The 6,269-nt window shown below is 42.6% G+C and overlaps 1 non-coding gene across 1 annotated transcript; it reads left to right on the forward strand.

Annotated features, from left to right (window-relative positions):
• The first annotated feature begins 5,917 nt into the window (after positions 1–5,917).
• Positions 5,918–6,025, forward strand: LOC112798386 (small nucleolar RNA R71). Its single transcript, XR_003199998.1, has one exon. It is a non-coding gene; the product is annotated as a small nucleolar RNA R71 (small nucleolar RNA).
• Positions 6,026–6,269: the final 244 nt, after the last annotated feature.

Genomic DNA, 6,269 nt, shown 5'->3' on the forward strand with positions numbered 1-6,269 from the left:
TCTCTGCTTTCATACTGTCTTCATCCAATCCTTCTTACTCCTTTCCATGGCAAGCTTATGCAAGGGTTTCACCGTTGTCAGTGGCTACCTCCCATCCTCTCAGTGAAAATGTTCCTATGCTCTGTCACAGCATGGCTAATCATCTGTCGGTTCTCGGTCAGGCCGGAATAGAATCCAGCGATTCTTTTGCGTCTGTCACTAACGCCCCGCCTGCTAGGAGTTTGAAGCACGTCACAGTCATTCAATCATTGAATCCTACTCAGAATACCACAGACAAGGTTAGACCTTCCGGGTTCTCTTGAATGCCGCCATCAGTTCTAGCCTATACCACGAAGACTCTGATCTCACGGAATGGTTGGCTCGGTTGTCAGGCGATCAACCATGCATCGTGCAATCAGGAATCCAAGAGATATTCACCCAATCGAAGGTAGAACGGAGGTGGTTGTCAGTCACACGTTCATAGGTGAGAATGATGATGAGTGTCACGGATCATCACATTCATCAAGTTGAAGAACAAGTGATATCTTAGAACAAGAACAAGCGGAATTGAATAGAAGAACAATAGTAATTGCATTAATACTCGAGGTACAGCAGAGCTCCACACCTTAATCTATGGTGTGTAGAAACTCCACCGTTGAAAATACATAAGAACAAGGTCTAGGCATGTCCGTGAGGCCAGCCTCCCAATGATCTAAGAACTAGACGTCCAAAGATGATCTAGAGATCTAAAGTGATCAAAAGATTCTAAATACAATAGTAAAAGGTCCTACTTATAGAAAACTAGTAGCCTAAGGTTTACAGAAATGAGTAAATGACATAAAAATCCACTTCCGGGCCCACTTGGTGTGTGCTTGGGCTGAGCAATGAAGCATTTTTGTGTAGAGACTCTTCTTGGAGTTAAACGCCAGCTTTAGTGCCAGTTTGGGCGTTTAACTCCCATTTGGGTGCCAGTTCCGGCGTTTAACGCTGGAAATCTTGAAGGTGACTTTGAACGCCGGTTTGGGCCATCAAATCTTGGGCAAAGTATGGACTATCATATATTGCTGGAAAGCCCAGGATGTCTACTTTCCAACGCCGTTAAGGGCGCGCCAATTGGGCTTCGGTAGCTCCAGAAAATCCACTTCGAGTGCAGGGAGGTCAGAATCCAACAGCATCTGCAGTCCTTTTTAGTCTCTGAATCAGATTTTTGCTCAGGTCCCTCAATTTCAGCCATAAAATACCTGAAATCACAGAAAAACACACAAACTCATAGTAAAGTCCAGAAAAGTGAATTTTAACTAAAAACTAATGAAAATATACTAAAAACTAACTAGATCATACTAAAAACAATGCCAAAAAGCGTACAAATTATCCGCTCATCACAACACCAAACTTAAATTGTTGCTTGTCCTCAAGCAACTGAAAATCAAATAAGAAAAAAAAAGAGAATATGCAATGAATTCCAAAAACATCTATGAAGATTAGTATTAATTAGATGAGCGGGGCTTTTAGCTTTTTGCCTCTGAATAGTTTTGGCATCTCACTCTATCCTTTGAAATTCAGAATGATTGGCTTCTTTAGGAACTCAGAATCCAGATAGTGTTATTGATTCTCCTAGTTAAGTATGATGATTCTTGAACATAGCTACTTATTGAGTCTTGGCTGTGGCCCAAAGCACTCTGTCTTCCAGTATTACCACCGGATACATACATGCCACAGACACATAATTGGGTGAACCTTTTCAGATTGTGACTCAGCTTTGCTAGAGTCCCCAATTAGAGGTGTCCAGGGTTCTTAAGCACACTCTTTTTGCCTTGGATCACAACTTTATTTCTTTTTCTTTCTTTTTCTCCCCTTTTCTCTATTTTTTCGATTTTTTTTTCATTGTTTTTTTCTTGCTTCAAGAATCATTTTTATGATTTTTCAGATCCTCAGTAACATGTCTCCTTTTTCATCATTCTTTCAAGAGCCAACATTCATGAACCACAAATTCAAGATACATATGCACTGTTTACGCATACATTCAGTAGACAAAAGTAATGCCATCACATCAAAATAATTAAACTGTTATAAAATTCAAAATTCATGCAATTCTTTTTCTTTTTCAATTAAGCACGTTTTTATTTAAGAGAGGTGATGGATTCATAGGACATTCATAACTTTAAGGAATAGACACTAAGACACTAATGATCACAAGACACAAACATAGATAAACATAAGCATGAAATTCGAAAAACAGAAGAATAAAGAACAAGGAAATCAAGGAACGGGTCCACCTTAGTGATGGCGGCTCTTTCTTCCTCTTGAAGACCATATGGAGTGCTTGAGCTCCTCAATGTCTCTTCCTTGTCTTTTTTGCTCCTCTTTCATGATTCTTTGATCTTCTCTAATTTCATGGAGGATGATGTAGTGTTCTTGGTGCTTCACCCTTAGTTGTCCCATGTTGGAACTCAATTCTCCTAGGGAGGTGTTTAGTTGCTCCCAATAGTTTTGTGGAGGAAAGTGCATCCCTTGAGGTATCTCAGGGATCTCATGATGAGTAGGGTCTCTTGTGTGCTCCATCCTCTTCTTAGTGATGGGCTTGTCCTCATCAATAGGGGTGTCTCCCTCTATGTCAACTCCAACTGAATAACAGAGGTGACAAATGAGATGAGGGAAGGCTAACCTTGCCAAGGTAGAGGACTTGTCCGCCACCTTATAGAGTTCTTGGGCTATAACCTCATGAACTTCTATTCCTTCTCCAATCATGATGCTATGAATCATGATAGCCCGGTCTATGGTAACTTCGGACCGGTTGCTAGTGGGAATGATTGAGCGTTGGATGAACTCCAACCATCCTCTAGCCACGGGCTTGAGGTCATGCCTTCTTAATTGAACCGGCTTCCCTCTTGAATCTCTCTTCCATTGGGCGCCCTCTTCACATATGATTGTGAGGACTTGGTCCAACCTTTGATCAAAGTTGACCCTTCTAGTGTAAGGATGTTCATCTCCTTACATCATGGGTAAGTTGAACGCCAACCTCACACTTTCCGGACTAAAGTCCAAGTATTTCCCCCGAACCATAGTAAGATAATTCTTTGGATTCGGGTTCACACTTTGATCATGGTTCTTGGTGATCCATGCATTGGCATAGAACTCTTGAACCATTAAGATTCCGACTTGTTGAATGGGGTTGGTGAGGACTTCCCAACCTCTTCTTCGGATCTCATGTCGGATCTCCGGATATTCACCCTTTTTGAGTGAAAAAGGGACCTCGGGGATCACCTTCTTCAAGGCCACAACTTCATAGAAGTGGTCTTGATGCACCCTTGAGATGAATCTTTCCATCTCCCATGACTCGGAGGTGGAAGCTTTTGCCTTCCCTTTCCTCTTTCTAGAGGTTTCTCCGGCCTTGGATGCCATAAATGGTTATGGAAAAACAAAAAGCAATGCTTTTACCACACCAAACTTAAAATGTTTGCTCGTCCTCGAGCAAAAGAAGAAAGAAGAGAGGAGAAGAAGAAGAAATGAGGAAGAAGGGAATGGCTTTGTGTTCGGCCAAAGGGGAGAGAAATGGTGTTTAGGATGTGTGAAAATGAAGGAGTGAAGGAGGGTTTATATAGGAGAGGGGGATGGGAGGGTTCGGCCATTTGAGGGTGGGTTTGGGTGGGAAGGTGGTTTGAATTTGAATGGTGAGGTAGGTGGAGTTTTATGAAGGATGGATGTGAGTGGTGAAGAGAAAGATGGGATTTGATAGGTGAAGGGTTTTTGGGGAAGAGGTGTTGAGGTGATTGGTGAATGGGTGACGAAGAGAGAGAGAGTGGTAGGGTAGGTGGGGATCCTGTGGGGTCCACAGATCCTGAGGTGTCAAGGAAAAGTCATCCCTGCACCAAATGGCAAACAAAATCACGTTTTTAGCCATTTCTGGCGTTAAACGCTGGGCTGGTGCCCATTTCTGGCATTTAACGCCAGCTTCTTGCCCCTTTCTGGCGTTTAACGCCAGTCTGGTGCCCCTTTCTGGCGTTAAACGCCCAACAGCTAACCTCACTGGCGTTTAAACGCCAGTAGGTGCGTCCTCTAGGGTGTGCTGTTTTTCTTCCTGTTTTTCATTCTGTTTTTGCTTTTTTCATTGATTTTGTGACTCCTCATGATCATCAACCTACAAAAAAGAGAAAATAACAAAATAAAATAGATAAAATATAACATTGGGTTGCCTCCCAACAAGCGCTTCTTTAATGTCAGTAGCTTGACAGAGGACTCTCATGGAGCCTCACAGATACTCAGAGCCATGTTGGAACCTCCCAACACCAAACTAAGAGTTTGAATGTGGGGGTTCAACACCAAACTTAGAGTTTGGTTGTGGCCTCCCAACACCAAACTTAGAGTTTGGCTTTGGGGGCTCTGTTTGGCTCTGCTTTGAGAGAAGCTCTACATGCTTCCTCTCCATGATGACAGAGGGGTATCCTTGAGCCTTAAACACCAAGGATTCTTCATTCACTTGAATGATCAACTCTCCTCTATCAACATCAATCACAGCCTTTGCTGTGGCCAGGAAGGGTCTGCCAAGGATGATGGATTCATCCATGCACTTCCCAGTCTCTAGGACTATGAAATCAGTAGGGATGTAATGGTCTTCAATCTTTACCAGAACATCCTCTACAAGTCCATGGGCTTGTTTTCTTGAATTGTCTGCCATCTCTAGTGAGATTTTTGAAGCTTGCACCTCAAAGATCCCTAACTTCTCCATTACAGAGAGAGGCATGAGGTTTACACTTGACCCTAAGTCACACAAGGCCTTCTTGAAGGTCATGGTGCCTATGGTACAAGGTATTGAAAACTTCCCAGGATCCTGTCTCTTTTGAGGCAGTTTTTGCCTAGACAAGTCATCCAGTTCCTTGGTGAGCAAAGGGGATTCATCTTCCCAAGTCTCATTTCCAAATAACTTGTCATTCAGCTTCATGATTGCTCCAAGGTATTTAGCAACTTGCTCTTCAGTGACATACTCATCCTCTTCAGAGGAAGAATACTCATCAGAGCTCATGAATGGCAGAAGTAAGTCTAGTGGAATCTCTATGGTCTCATTTTGAGCCTCAGATTCCCATGGTTCCTCATTGGGGAACTCATTGGAGGCCAGTGGACGCCCAGTGAGGCCTTCCTCAGTGGCGTTCACTGCCTCTTCTCCCTCCCAAAATTCGGCCATGTTGATGGCCTTGCACTCTCCTTTTGGATTTTCTTCTGTATTGCTTGGAAGAATACTAGGAGGGAGTTCAATAATTTTCTTGCTCAGCTGACCCACTTGTGCCTCCAAATTTCTGATGGAGGACCTTGTTTTAGTCATGAAACTTTGAGGGGTTTTGATTAGATCAGAGACCATGGTTGCTAAGTCAGAGGTATTCTGCTTAGAACTCTCTGTCTGTTGCTGAGAAGATGATGGAAAAGGCTTGCTATTGCTAAACCTGTTTCTTCCACCATTATTGTTATTGAAACCTTGTTGAGGTCTCTGTTGATCCTTCCATGAGAGATTTGGATGATTCCTCCATGAAGGATTGTAGGTGTTTCCATAGGGTTCTCCCATGTAATTCACCTCTTCCATTGAAGGGTTCTCAGCATCATAAGCTTCTTCCTCAAATGAAGCTTCCTTAGTACTGCTTGGTGCATTTTGCATTCCAGACAGACTTTGAGAGATCATATTGACTTGTTGAGTCAATATTTTGTTCTGAGCCAATATGGCATTCAGAGTGTCAATCTCAAGAACTCCTTTCTTCTGACTAGTCCCATTGTTCACAGGATTCCTTTCAGAAGTATACATGAATTGGTTATTTGCAACCATTTCAATCAGTTCTTGAGCTTCAGTAGGCGTCTTCTTCAAATGAAGAGATCCTCCAGCAGAGCTATCCAAAGACATCTTGGATAGTTCAGAGAGACCATCATAGAAAATACCTATGATGCTCCATTCAGAAAGCATATCAGAAGGACACTTTCTGATTAATTGTTTGTATCTTTCCCAAGCTTCATAGAGGGATTCTCCTTCCTTTTGTCTGAAGGTTTGGACTTCCACTCTAAGCTTACTCAATTTTTGAGGTGGAAAGAACTTTGCCAAGAAGGCATTGACTAGCTTTTCCCAAGAGTCCAGGCTTTCTTTAGGTTGAGAGTCCAACCATGTCCTAGCTCTGTCTCTTACAGCAAAAGGGAATAGCATAAGTCTGTAGACCTCAGGGTCAACCCCATTAGTCTTGACAGTGTCACAGATTTGCAAGAACTCAGCTAAAAACTAATGAGGATCTTCCAATGGAAGTCCATGGAACTTGCAA

This window comes from Arachis hypogaea, chromosome 4 (genome assembly GCF_003086295.3).
Source record: "Arachis hypogaea cultivar Tifrunner chromosome 4, arahy.Tifrunner.gnm2.J5K5, whole genome shotgun sequence".
In the NCBI taxonomy this organism is placed as follows: domain Eukaryota; kingdom Viridiplantae; phylum Streptophyta; class Magnoliopsida; order Fabales; family Fabaceae; genus Arachis; species Arachis hypogaea.